At 42.7% G+C, this 12,619-nt stretch overlaps 1 protein-coding gene across 2 annotated transcripts in view; it reads left to right on the top strand.

The window, feature by feature from the left end:
* Positions 1 to 5,223: 5,223 nt before the first annotated feature.
* LOC112236217 (jun dimerization protein 2) overlaps positions 5,224 to 12,619 on the top strand; it is a 31,238-nt gene continuing 23,842 nt past the window's right edge. The window contains exons 1-2 of one of the 2 annotated variants that reach the window (XM_024404797.2): positions 5,224 to 5,420; positions 8,097 to 8,146. The gene's annotated coding sequence lies outside the window, so the exon portion shown is untranslated. Of the gene's footprint in view, positions 5,421 to 8,096; positions 8,151 to 12,619 lie in introns of both variants that reach the window. The other variant, XM_024404796.2, reaches the window with a different exon arrangement.

The raw sequence follows: 12,619 nt of genomic DNA, 5'->3' as shown, positions 1-12,619 counted from the left end.
TTGCTGACCGGGACCCATAGGGCTCTGGTCAAAAGTAGTGCACTATTTCTGACCGGGACCCATAGGGCTCTGGTCAAAAGTAGTGCACTATTTCTGACCGGGACCCATAGGGCTCTGGTCAAAAGTAGTGCACTATTTCTGACCGGGACCCATAGGGCTCTGGTCAAAAGTAGTGCACTATTTCTGACCGGGACCCATAGGGCTCTGGTCAAAAGTAGTGCACTATTGCTGACCGGGACCCATAGGGTTCTGGTCAAAAGTAGTGCACTATTGCTGACCGGGACCCATAGGGTTCTGGTCAAAAGTAGTGCACTATTTCTGACCGGGACCCATAGGGCTCTGGTCAAAAGTAGTGCACTATTTAGGGAATAGGGTGCCACTTGGGACACAAGCTATCTCACACCACAGCCTTGATCGTAGTGCAGAAAGAAGTCAAGAGCAGAGGCTTTTAAAGTGGGCAAAAAGAAATGCAATCTTTAAACAGTCATTTTTCATTTTCTGATTCCTGGACTGATTTCTTTTCTTCTAATTGAATGAAAATGGTACAATTCATTTTTTTTCTGGATTTTCGCCAAGAGATGAGAGTCTCTCTCGACACCAATGGAAATTAACACCAGTTTCATATGACTTTGAATTGTCTCTATTTAGATTCAACAAATGTATATTAATTAACTGGTGGCATATTTCAACTTCATCATGCCCAGAGAGAGTGGTATATGTTCTTCAGAAATGTCATTCTTGAAAGCTTACTGTTTTTTTTTGGCAGCATAGTGTTATACTGTAAGGGCTTCTCCCCAGTGAGACCCAACAGTGCTGACCTGGCACACGGACCGTGTGGGTTCCTCTACTGATGGATATCTCTGGCTGGGCTGCCTCCCTCCTCATCAAGTCTTTGCTCAGACAGACAGAGACAGGGAATACAGAGCCTTGACTCTCTGGTTGCCAACAAAATGACGCCCTGTCCCCTATAGTATGCATTACTCTTGACCATAGCCCAGAGCACTATATAGGGAATAGGTTGCGATTTGGGATGCAGATAGGGAATAGACTAGAGCCAGTCAGATAGGGAGTAGACTAGAGCCAGTCAGACAAGGAGTAGACTAGAGCCAGTCAGACAGGGAATAGACTAGAGCCAGTCATATAGGGAGTAGACTAGAGCCAGTCAGACAGGGAATAGACTAGAGCCAGTCATATAGGGAGTAGACTAGAGCCAGTCAGACAGGGAGTAGACTAGAGCCAGCCAGATAGGGAATAGACTAGAGCCAGCCAGACAGGGAATAGACTAGAGCCAGCCAGATAGGGAATAGACTAGAGTCAGCCAGATAGGGAATAGACTAGAGCCATTCCAGATAGGGAGCCAGTCAGATAGGGAATAGACTAGAGCCAACCAGATAGGAAGTAGACTAGAGCCAGTCAGATAGGGAATAGACTAGAGCCAACCAGATAGGAAGTAGACTAGAGCCAGTCAGATAGGAAGTAGACTAGAGCCAGTCAGATAGGGAATAGACTAGAGCAAGCCAGATAGGAAGTAGACTAGAGCCAGTCAGATAGGGAGTAGACTAGAGCCAGCCAGATAGGGAATAGACTAGAGCCAGCCAGACAGGGAATAGACTAGAGCAAGCCAGATAGGAAGTAGACTAGAGCCAGCCAGATAGGGAATAGACTAGAGCCAGTCAGATAGGGAGTTGTCAGGCATATGTGTATAGGTGGCAGGGAAGTCAGGCGCAGGAGAGTCAAACGGAGTGTAAAATGGAGTCTTTTAATAACGTCATAGTAACATGCTCCTTAACACTAAATAGAAACATGAATATAAACAAATATGGGTACGAAGACCCGTCACGCACCTATACAACAAAAACACTACACTGACAATAAACAATCTCTGACAAAGACATGAGGGGAAACAGAGGGTTAAATACACAACAGGTAATGAATGGGATTGAAAACAGCTGTGTGGGAAGACAAGACAAAACCAATGGAAAATTAAAAATGGATAAATGATGGCTAGAAGACCGGTGACGTCGAACGCCGAGCACCGCCCGAACAAGGAGAGGCAACGACTTCGGCAGAAGTCGTGACAGGAGTAGACTAGAGCCATTCAGATAGGGAATAGGCTAGAGCCTGTCAGATAGGGAGCCAGCCATATAGGGAATAGACTAGAGCCAGTCATATAGGGAGCCAGCCAGATAGGGAATAGACTAGAGCCAGTCAGATAGGGAGTAGACTAGACCAGTCAGATAGGGAATAGACTAGAGCCAGCCAGACAGGGAGTAGACTAGAGCCAGTCAGATAGGGAATAGACTAGAGCCAGCCAGACAGGGAGTAGACTAGAGCCAGTCAGACAGGGAATAGACTAGAGCCAGTCAGACAGGGAGTAGACTAGAGCCAGTCAGACAGGGAATAGACTAGAGCCAGTCAGACAGGGAGTAGACTAGAGCCAGCCAGACAGGGAATAGACTAGAGCCAGTCAGACAGGGAGTAGACTAGAGCCAGTCAGATAGGGAATAGACTAGAGCCAGTCAGATAGGGAGTAGACTAGAGCCAGTCAGATAGGGAGTGAGTAGACCTGGGCATTGCCACTCTCTCTCTCTCTCTTTCTCTCAAATTCAAATTCAGATTGCTTTATTCGCATGAAATACAATTTGTAGATATTGCCAAAGCAGTATAAGTGGTACAGCGTTTCAGTAAATCCAGTACAATGCAATGAGGATGATGAAATCCAGTTAATTTCAGTAGTATTAATAATTGTACATATAATCATGGATACAGGTACAGCCCTACTACTGTTGTATTGGGGAATCAGGGAATCAGGGATACAGGTACAACACTACTACTGTTTTATTGGGGAATCAGGGATACAGGTACAAACTACTACTGTTGTATTGGGGAATCATGGATACAGGTACAACACTACTACTGTTTTATTGGGGAAGCAGGGATACAGGTACAACACTACTACTGTTTTATTGGGGAATCAGGGATACAGGTACAACACTACTACTGTTTTATTGGGGAATCAGGGATACAGGTACAACACTACTACTGTTGTATTGGGGAATCATGGATACAGGTACAACACTACTACTGTTTTATTGGGGAATCAGGGATACAGGTACAACACTACTACTGTTTTATTGGGGAATCAGGGATACAGGTACAACACTAATACTGTTGTATTGGGGAATCATCGGGTTGATACATTTCATTAAATGTATTGACCACCCTCTCTCTCTCTCTCTCTCTCTCTCTCTCTCTCTCCCTCCCTCTCTCTTTGTCTCTATCTCTCTCTCTCCCTCCCTCTCTCTTTCTCTTTCTCTTTGTCTCTATCTCTCTCTCTTTCCCCCTCTCTCTCTCCCTCCCTCTCTCTTTCTCTTTGTCTCTATCTCTCTCTCTCTCTCTCCCTCCCTCTCTCTTTGTCTCTATCTCTCTCTCTCCCTCCCTCTCTCTTTCTCTTTGTCTCTATCTCTCTCTCTTTCCCCCTCTCTCTCTCCCTCTCTCTTTCTCTCTCTCTCTCTCTCTCTCTCTCTTTGTCTCTATCTCTATCTCTGTCTCTCTCTCCCTCCCTCTCTCTCTCTCTCTCTCTCTTTCTCTTTCTCTCTCCCTCTCTCTCTCTCGCTCTCTCTTTCTCTCTCTCTCCCTCACCCTCTTTCCCTCTCCCTCTCTCTCTTTCCCTCTCTCTCTCTTTCTCCCCCCTTCCCTCTCTCTCTCTCTTTCTCCCTCTTTCCGTCTCTCTCTCTTTCTCTCTCTTTCTCTCTCTTTCCCTCTGTCTCAGGAACTGGACATTAAATCACGGATGGTGAAACCAAATTAGAATCTATAAAAAATAAACAGAGGAAGGGACATTTGTGGTGGAAGTCCAGATTGAAGTACGCTTGTTCCAAGTGGCCCACGGCTGAGGACATCATGATCACGCAGGACTGTCGTTGACTTCAAGTGCCCTACAAATATCTGAATCAAGACTCAGACAGATTCCTGTCTTGTGTAGAAGTACAGCTGCTCTTGATAGAGGTGATTAAGGATAAGTACTTCAGTTATCGATGCCAAACAAACATATTTTATATTTATAGTTCATCTGTTGATATGGTATACGTTACATTGCATTAGCATTGTAGTTGTTTTGCGTCCACTTAAAGGATTATCATTGATCAGAGTTGGTATGTATAGGGTTATTAGCCTAATGACCAGTCTCATGTCACAATCAAAAAATATATTGTCCCACTAGAGGGCGCTAATATTGCAAGGAATATTCCTGAGTGGCTCTTCAAGTAAACAACCAGTGTTGTCACAACCAACCAAGTAATTTCTTGATTTATTTGCTTATTAAATTGCCTTGCACATTTCCCTTGCAGATGCCCAGCCCTTTAGGGTCTTAGATTAGAATAGAATACACCACATCAGGAGTCTGTGACATGTATATATCATGTATATATGTATATATCATGAAGTGTACGGGAGCTACGGTTGAGTTAAAGTAGCCCCTTGTCGTAATAAAGCAAAGGTTAGCGGGTCAAAACATATGTTGCAAAACATCTAATGCCTAAATATCTTATTAGTAACAGTTGAAATCTATCCCCTGGAATCGTAAGAGGGCATCAATAGAATTCCTGAACCCTTTAAATAGGACCCAAGGACACCAAATAAGAGCAGGTGCGAGCATAGTGCGACTTGCTGAAGGGAAATCTATATGAAACTGATCTCTGGCTCTCCGGTTGCGGTCGCTCGCGTGCATGCGCACGACACAGACATGGAAACTGTGTCAACAACTACAACAAAGCACTAATTATAGTCCATCATCTTTCCAAAATCACTTTCTTTGCTAGTACATATGTATGTCAAATTTATAAATAAGTAACAGATTTGTGTTTATAGACACAATTTGGCGTTTACAAAAATGAACACAAAAACAACAATGTGCTTTTTGGTCTTCATTTAATGTTTGTGTGAGGCATAATGTTAGCAGTGTAGTTAAGGTTAAGGTTACATTTATGTTTTAAAATCACATTGGAATAAGAAGAGCTATAGTAGAAATAGGCGGGATGAGGACATTGGTAAGTAGTGACGACTCCTCCAACAGAGGAAGCTGAAAGTCACAATCAGAATGTTGTGTGTTTTTTTGGTTGCTAGGGGTGGAGCGAACAATGCTTATTTCTTTTTTTTTTCTCCCCTTCTTCTTCTTCTTCTTCTTCTTCTTCTTCTTCTTCTTCTTCTTCTTCTTCCATTTAGCCCTGCGGTCTATTTCTGTCGGCGCTTACGTCTGGGACAGCAAGTTCCGCATTCCCGTACCCTCCAAGATTCGGATCAGTATTTAAACGGACTGACGCAATGATTTTTCGATTTTTAGTCTCATAACGTAGCTACGTCCGATTCACAAATTACAGACACACATTATATCACCTCGGATATTATTGGACCTAATAAAGGTAAATTAACCAATTACTTCTGGCTTGGTTTATGAAACTTCGACTAACTCGATTAACAGTTAATTTTTGTTACACATTTTTTTTTCTTTTTCTGAAAAGTTTATTTAAAAAAAAATAGTTTTATCGTTTTCATAATTGTATTATTTTACAACGAGGATATTTTACGAGTTTTAGCTTGCAATCCCGAGATTTTACAGCACTTCTACTATTGTAATTTTTTAGTCGTGGATTTTTTATTTATTTCATGTGCACAATATCTCTTTGTTGTTAGGTAACGTTACATTGTTACAACTGCGTTTTAAATCTCCATCAAACGGATATAAAGTATCAATTGAATACCCGTTTAGTTTTGAATACTACTGTAGAATAGATGGTAGAAATTTGCGAAAATACATTTTTCACTGTTACATTAACGAAGCGGTTGAAGTCTGAATATTGTCCGCGCTGCCAAGTTCAACGTTACGTAAGTCTGTTATAGACAAAACATTACTGTGGGCTATCGGCAGTAGCCTATTGAGACCACAACGTCTAGAATAGACCCAAATACATTCTTTTGTAGATTGGGGAGAAACCTTTTGCTTTAGTTTTCTTGATTATTTTATTGCATTCGCACTTGTTTCACTTTGCTTTGTTAGGCCACTGTAGCAGAGTAGAAGCACACTCAAGTGTACATGTTTCACACAGACAGTCTGATCACCATGTTTGACTTGAAGTTACAAGGGCTATTTTGTAACCTCATTTCCATGTCCATGGGAATTCATTTGATTGCGCTTATGCTATGTTTACATATCTATCTATCTATCTATCTATCTATCTATCTATCTATCTATCTATCTATCATCTATCTATCTATCTATCTATCTGTCTGTCTGTCTGTCTGTCTGTCTGTCTGTCTGTCTGTCTGTCTGTCTATCTATCTATCTATCTATCTATCTATCTATCTATCTATCTATCTATCTATCTATCTATCCCTATCTATCTATCTATCTATCTATCTATCTATCTATCTATCTATCTATCTATCTACAGTTGAAGTCGGAAGTTTACATACACCTTAGCCAAAAACATTTAAACTCAGTTTTTCACAATTCCAGACATAGGTCAGTTAAGATCACCACTTTATTTTAAGAATGTGAAATGTCAGAATAATAGTAGAGAATGATTTATTTAAGCTTTTATTTCTTTCATAAAATTTGCAGTAGGTCAGAGGTTTACATGCACTCAATTAGTATTTGGTAGCATTGCCTTTAAATTGTTTAACTTGGGTCCAATGGTTCAGGTAGCCTTCCACAAACTGAATTTTGGCCCACTCCTTCTGACAGAGCTGATGTAACTGAGTCAGGTTTGTAGGCCTCCTTGCTCGCACACACTTTTTCAGTTCTGCCCACAAATTGTATATGGGATTGAGGTCAGGGCTTTGTGATGGACACTCCAATACCTTGACTTTGTTATCTTTAAGCAATTTTGCCACAACTTTGGAAGTATGTTTGGGGCCATTGTCCATTTGGAAGACCCATTTGTGACCAAGATTTAACTTCCTGACTGATGTCTTGAGTTGCTTCAATATATCCACATAATTTCCCTTCCTCATGGTGCCATCTATTTTGTGAAGTGCACCAGTCCCTCCTGCAGCAAAGCACCCCCACAACATGATGTTGCCACCCCCGTGCTTCACGGTTGGGATGGTGTTCTTCAGCTTGCAAGCCTCCCCCTTTTTCCTCCAAACAAAACAATGGTCATTATGGCCAAACAGTCTATTTTTGTTTCATCAGACCAGAGGACATTTCTCCAAAAAGTACGATCTTTGTCCCCGTGTGCAGTTGCAAACAATAGTCTGGCTTTTTTATGGCGGCTTTGGAGCAGTGGCTTCTTCCTTGCTGAGCGGCCTTTCAGGTTATGTCGTAATAGGACTCATTTTACTGTGTATGTAGATACTTTTGTATCTGTTTCCTCCAGCATCTTCACACAGTCCTTTGCTGTTGTTCTGGGATTTATTTGCACTTTTCGCACCAAAGAACGTGTCTCTTCCTGAGCGGTATGACGGCTGCGTGGTCCCATGGTGTTTATACTCGCGCATTATTGTTTGTACAGATGAACGTGATACCTTCAGGAATTTGGAAGTTGCTCCCAAGGATGAACCAGACTTGTGGAGGTCTACATTTTTTTTTCAGAGGTCTTGGCTGATTTCTTTTGATTTTCCCATGATATCAAGCAAAGAGGCACTGAGTTTGAAGGTAGGCCTTGAAATACATCTACAGGTACACCTCCACTTGACTCAAATGATATCAATTAGCCTATCAGAAGCTTCTAAAGCCATGACATAATTTTCTGGAATTTTCCAAGCTGTTTAAAGGCACAGTCAATTTAGTGTATGTAAACATTTGACCCACTGGAATTGTGATACAATGAATTATAAGTGAAATAATCTGTCTGTAAACAATTGTTGGAAAAATTGCTTGTGTCATGCACAAAGTAGATATCCTAACCGACTGGCCAAAACTATAGTTTGTTAACAAGAAATTTGTGAAGTGGTTTTCAAACGAGTTTTCATGACTCCAACCTAAGTGTATGTAAACTTCTGACTTCAACTGTATCTATCTATCTGAAGCATGTTTATCCTATTTTGAAACTGAGGTTATATGAGTTAAAATAACTATTATTCATGTGTTTTTGCAGTGTCCAAAACACTGCTCCACCATTGGTGGAAGAGGATTGCAGTTCAACTTGTGAGTAAGTAGCCATTTAAAGACTCATCATCTTTATCAAAATGACCTTATAACAAGGCTGCAGACATATCTGAGCTGTGTTTGCTCTCTCTCTCCCTCTCTCTCTCTCTCTGTCTCTCTCTCTCTTTCGCTCTCTCTCTCTCTCTCTCGCTCTCTCACTCTCTCTGTCTCTCTCTCTCTCACTTTCGCTCTCTCTCTCTCCCTCTCTCTCTCTCTCTGTCTCTCTCTCTCTCTCTCTTTCGCTCTCTCTCTCTCTGTCTCTCTCTGTCTCTCTGTCTCTCTCTGTCTCTCTGTCTCTCTCTGTCTCTCTGTCTGTCTCTCTCTCTCTTTTCTCTCTCTCTCTGTCTCTCTCTCTCTCTTTCGCGCTCTCTCTCTCTCTCTCTTTCGCTCTCTCTCTCTCTCTCTCTTTCGCTCTCTCTCTCGCTCTGTCTCTCTCTCTGTCTCTCTCTCTGTCTCTCTCTCTCTGTCTCTCTCTGTCTCTCTCTCTCTCTCTTTCTCTCTCTCTTTCGCTCTCTCTTTCGCTCTCTCTCTCTCTCTCTCTTTCGCTCTCTCTCTCTGTCTCTCTCTGTCTCTCTCTCTCTGTCTCTCTCTCTGTCTCTCTCTCTGTCTCTCTCTCTCTCTCTGTCTCTCTCTTTGTCTCTCTCTCTCTCTGTCTCTCTCTGTCTCTCTCTCTGTCTCTGTCTCTCTCTCTCTGTCTCTCTCTCTCTCTCTCTCTCTCTTTGTCTATCTCTCTCTCTGCCTCTGTCTCTGTCTCTCTCTCTCTCTCTCTCTCTCTCTCTCTCTCTCTCTCTCTCTCTTCCTGACATAACCATATTACAGTCTTTTATATGGTCTGGTTATACAGTGTTTTACAAGGCTGTTAGGGTTCCATCAGGGAAACAAACTGGTGCAGTAGTTCATCTCAGAGATGGTCTCTGTCACTGCCTGTGTCTTAAATGGTACCCTATATAGTTCACTACTTTTGACCAGGGCCCATAGGGTGTTCCATACAGAGGTAAAACATCAAATAAAACAAATTGAATTAAATGACAGGGTGGTTAGATTGAAGAACCTAAATAAATGAAATATATTTAGATTTGTTTAACACTTTTTTTGTGTTTTTTTTTGTTTAGGTTACTACATGATTCCATATGTGTTATTTTCATAGTGTTGATGTTTTCACTATTATTCTACAATGTAGAAAATAGTAAAAAAAACAACCTTGAATGAGTAGGTGTGTCCAAACTTTTGACTGGTACTGTACATATAGGTAAGGGTAAAGTGACTAGGCAATCAGTATAGATAATAAACAGAGTAGCAACAGAGTATGTGAAGAGTGTGAAAGGGTGCCTGTGTGTTGGAGTGTCAGGGTCATATGTGTGAGTGTGTGGTTAGAGTCCAGTGAGTGTACGTCAAGCCTGTGCAAGCGAGTCAGTGCCAATAATAAGAATAAAATAAGGGTGTCAATGTAAATAGTCAGGGTAGCCATTTTGATGAACTGTTCAGCAGTCTAATGGGTTGGGGAGCCTTTTGGACCTAGACTTGGTGCTCCGGTACCGCTTGCCATGCTGTAACAGAGAGAACAGTCTATGACTTGGGTGGCTGGAGTCTTTGACAATTTTTAGGGCCTTCCTCTGACACCTCCTGGTACAGAGGTCCTGGATGGCAGGAGGCTCAGCTCCGGTGATTTACTGGGCCATACGCACTACCTTGTGTAGCGCCTTGCGGTCGGAGGCCGAGCAGTTGCCATACCAGGCGGTGATGAAACCAGTCAGGATGCTCTTGATGTTGCAGCTGTAGACATTTTTGAGGATCTGAGATCCAATGCCAAACCTTTTCAGCCTCCCGATGGGGTATAGGTGTTATGCCCTCTTCATGACTGTTGGTGTGTGTAGACCACGATAGGTCCTTAGAGATGTTGACACTGAGGAACTTGAGGGTCTTGACCCGCCCCACTACAGCCCTGTCGATGTGAATGAGGTCGTGCCCGCCCTTCAGTTTCCTGTAGTCCACAATCCACTCCTTTGTTTTGATCACATTGAGGAAGAGGTTGTTGTCATGGCACCACACTGCCAGGTCTATGACCTCCTCCCTATAGGCTGTCTCGTCATCATCGCTGGTGAGGCCTACCACCGTTGTGTCATCGACAAACTTAATGATGGTTTTGGAGCCGTGCGTGGCCACGCAGTCGTGGGTTACCAGGGAGTAGGGGAGGGCACTAAGCACGCAACCTTGAGGTGCCCCCCGTGTTGAGGGTCAGCGTGGTGTTGTTGCTTACCCTCACCACCTGGGGGCGGTCTGTCAGGAAATCCAGAATCCAGTTGCAGAGGGAGATGTTCAGTCCCAGGGTCCTTGGAGGGCACTATGGTGTTGAACGCTGAGCTGTAGTCAGTGAACAGCATTCTCACGTAGGTGTTCCTTTTGTCCATGTGGGAAAGGGCAGTGTGGAGTGCAAAAGAGATGGCTTCATCTGTGGATCTGTTGGGGCGGTATGCAAATTGGAGTGGGTCTAGGGTTTCTGGGATGATGGTGTTGATGTGAGCCATTACCAGCCTTTCAAAGCATTACATGGCTACAGATGGGAGTGCTACAGGGCGGTAGTCATTTAGGCAGGTTACCTTGGAATTCTTTGACACAGGGACTATGTTGGTCTGCTTTAAACCTGTAGGTATTACAGATTGGGTCAGGGAGAGGTAGACATTTTTATTAAAGACACTTACTAGCTGGTCAGTGCATGCTCTGACTATGTGTCCTGGTAATCCGTGTGGCCTTGGGAATGTTTAAAAGGCCTAACTCAAATCGGCTATGGAGAGCGTGATTACAGTCGTCCGTTTAGCCTGTTTGATGGTTCGTCGGAGGGTTTAGCAGGATTTCTGATAAGCGTTCCGGATTAGTGTGAAGCTCCTTGAAAGTGGAAGCTTTAGCTCACTGTGGCTGTTGCCTGTATCCATGGTTTCTGGTTGGGATATGTACGTACGGTCACTGTGGGGACGACGACGTCAATGCTCTTGTTAATGAAGCCGGCGACTGATGTGGTAAACTCCTCAATGTTATTGGATGAATCCCATAATATATTCCAGACTGTGCTAGCAAAACTGTCCTGTAGCTTAGCATCAGCTTCATCTGACCGCACTTCGGTATTGAGCGTGTCACTGGTCCTTCTTGTTTGAGTTTTTGCCTGTAAGCAGGAATCAGGAGGATAAGAGTTAAGGTCAGATTTGCCAAATGTAGTGAACTATATAGGGTGGGAACTATGGACGGGATTCTTCAGTGAAGTGTTTGTTGTCATTCAACGAGAGACGACTAGGTTTCAAACAAATTTGTTCACTTGAAAAATTATGCAACAAATATTTCAGTTAGATGTAAATTTGCTTGACTAAGATTTCTTTAGCAAAAACGTTGAAACTGATGACAGATTTCTTGATTTATTTTAGATTAATTTGGGCTATTTTGAGGAAATGTACTGGCTATGTTGCTATGGTGGCTCAAGAGGGACAAACAACTAACATTTTGGCATTTAAAAAAAAACCAAAAAATTCAAGCGAAGGTCTTTAGGGACTGTATACGTGCACAGATGTTTGATTCACCTAGCTGAGTTCTGCTTGGAGCAAACCAAACCCCTTTAGTCTGATTAGATTTATCGTTATATCTGTAAACATTTCATATTAGTGGACCTGACACTTATATGGCCTGGTCTGAATGCAGTGGAGACACCCAGGGAGGGGGACATTCTCTTTGGACCGGCACACGTTCAGCATGTGGGCCAAGCTGAGCTTATTGTGTGCCACAAAAGACCCAGAAGACCAAGTGGAAAAACAGTTGTTACAGTAGGTTCTAAATAAACAGAGTTAAAAAAACAACAACTCACGGACACTTAATCAAGCTCAAACCACGTTTATTCACCCACTGGATCACACAGCTGCAAAAGACAAGGAACATATTCACACAAGCACTGATATTTAACCCTTTATCCAATGCTGAGCCCCTCCTTACACATCTGAACAGCCAATATAACTCTGTTGCTATCCAGAAGATTAGTGATATATGTTCTTCCCCACTTCATCTAACCTGACCTCTGCCCAAATTCCTTAGTCCTTCTGCAACTCACGGCTGTCATGGTACCAGACTGTGCCTCTTCTCCTCCCATAGGATCCCTGATGTCTGACAATAACATATCCTGACACAATGTAAACGTTATACATTACCCTCTCTCCCTCAGTGAAATGAATAAGTATATTTCATGATTTCAAAGGTTAAGAAATCAGAACCCATCACAGTAATAGACAGGCTCATGCTCCCCTTAGTTTAAGTAACTTAATTGACTGTAATAGGTTCCTACTACAACCCTCTCCAGTAACTAATATTGGTAGATCTCTATAAGAATATGTCATTGTGTCTATATAGGCCAGAGGCAGACTGGTTTGTCTCTACTTTGTAGAGGTGGTAGTAGTATGACATCTGCATGGGGAATATGCTGCTGTGGACATGCTAAAA

Source organism: Oncorhynchus tshawytscha, linkage group LG18 (genome assembly GCF_018296145.1).
Source record: "Oncorhynchus tshawytscha isolate Ot180627B linkage group LG18, Otsh_v2.0, whole genome shotgun sequence".
Taxonomy (NCBI): Eukaryota; Metazoa; Chordata; class Actinopteri; order Salmoniformes; family Salmonidae; genus Oncorhynchus; species Oncorhynchus tshawytscha.
This window is presented reverse-complemented; position numbering and strand designations above follow the sequence as displayed.